General features: G+C 48.3%; 1 protein-coding gene across 1 annotated transcript in view; it reads left to right on the top strand.

Moving 5' to 3' along the window:
* The window catches only part of LOC104076480 (mannan-binding lectin serine protease 1-like), a 25,944-nt gene that overhangs the window by 14,251 nt on the left and 10,014 nt on the right, over positions 1-1,679 (top strand).

The raw sequence follows: 1,679 nt of genomic DNA, 5'->3' as shown, positions 1-1,679 counted from the left end.
CTGAAATCATTTCATGCTAAAGGGAGCTGCCCTGCCAGAGCGGAGTTCCTTACTCAGAGGCACAAACCCAGCCAGAGAGACTACGTAACTCTGCAAAGCTCTTTTGGCTCGTTCTTGGATAACATAACGGGGCTTGCTCCAAATGCCACAGGCAGGAGGTTGGTGCTTTTATTTAGATTACTCATATAACTTGATTTGTGAGCCGCTGTGCTGTCTCCCTGTCAAAGAAAGAGCAACCCTGGCTCTTGAGAGTTGGCTCCATTGGATAAATCTGGGACAATTCGGGATAATGTGATTCCTGGTCCAAATTTCCTTCCCAATGGGAAGGCTACTAAGACCCAGGGAATTAGAGAGGTCCCAGGTACTAGCCTAAACTGGGCTGCTCAGCTAAGTGAAAGGGAAGAGAAAAGTTGCCCAAATATTTACAAACCTCAAAATGGGAGAAAAGTGGAGAAGGAAGGAGATGCCATTTGAAAGAACGGGTGACGATTTGCATCATCTCTTCTTTCATCTAACCCAGCTCCTCTCTCAGCTCAGGCTTGGGAGATGTACCTGATAACACCTTTTCCCTTTCCCCCAAACACCCTCAGCCCTCGGGGGGGCTCTCATTGCTGCTCAGTAAGGCTGGCCCAGAGAGGAGAAAAGTAGCAAATGTGCTCAGAAAAGGTCCCAAGACCTTCCAGGAGAGGCAGGATAAGATGCTTTCAAGGGATGTTGGGATCCAGCCTCTCCCCATCTGGGCAGATCCTTTTTCTTTTAATGATACTGTGGATCTTACCTTAGGAGAGTATTTCTGGAGTTTTAATTCATGTTTTCTCACTCAAAATGGAAAATGGGAGGCTCTCAGACCTGCTAAATAGATTCATATCTGAAAGGGCTCCTTAGAAATTGTGGGGTTAGTGATGCCTCTGCTCTATCAAGGAACTCCCCACTCCTACCACTCCCACTACCACATCTCCCACTGATTTTATCCAGCTTAAGCAGAGATCAGATAAAAATTGGTGATGCCTAATAAAAAAAGAACAAAAATCTAGGTAAATATTTTTAACTCCAAAAAGTATTATTTTTTGGAGAAAATTAAAATGATTACCTGCATTATTCCAACCAGGCTGGAATTGGTCCCTTCTTGTGTGATATGACTCACTACACTAAATTTCTAAGACTTTTTTTGGAAAGCCAAGAAGCCCCTAAATGGGCAATTCAGGCCTCCAAACTGCAATGCCTCCCACCTCCCTTGGATGTCTGGAAGAAGCAGGGCATGAGCAAAAATGGTTTTAGAAAGCAATGCAGAAAATAGAAATCTTCTCAGCCAAGGTGGATAAAATCCAGCTTCGTGGCCTGGCGAGGCTAAACACAACCCCATGACAGCTTCTCCCAGCTGCTGTCCCCAGGTCGCCCTGGCCGAGCAGAGCGAGCAGGTCCCCATCACGGCTGTGACTCTGCCGGCATCTGCAGCACCCTGGCACGGCTTGCCGGGCGTTCATTAACGATTTCTGGTGTTTTGGGGGCTGGGTTTCCTGCATGCCTCTCTCTGCTCGTCTGCTAATTGGGCTTTCTCTCTCTGCTCTCCTCCTTCCCCTCTGCTTTCGGTGCAGCTGCAGATAGAGCCGACAACCAGACAGAGGGAAGAGCCGGCTCGGAGCAAGTGGCCGCGTGAGGCTGGCGCCGGCCGCGCTGCC

The sequence above is a fragment of the Fulmarus glacialis genome, unplaced genomic scaffold (assembly GCF_000690835.1).
Source record: "Fulmarus glacialis isolate BGI_N327 unplaced genomic scaffold, ASM69083v1 scaffold1895, whole genome shotgun sequence".
NCBI classification, from domain to species: Eukaryota; Metazoa; Chordata; class Aves; order Procellariiformes; family Procellariidae; genus Fulmarus; species Fulmarus glacialis.
The sequence above is the reverse complement of the archived record's forward strand: the minus strand, read 5'-3'. Positions and strand labels throughout refer to the sequence as shown.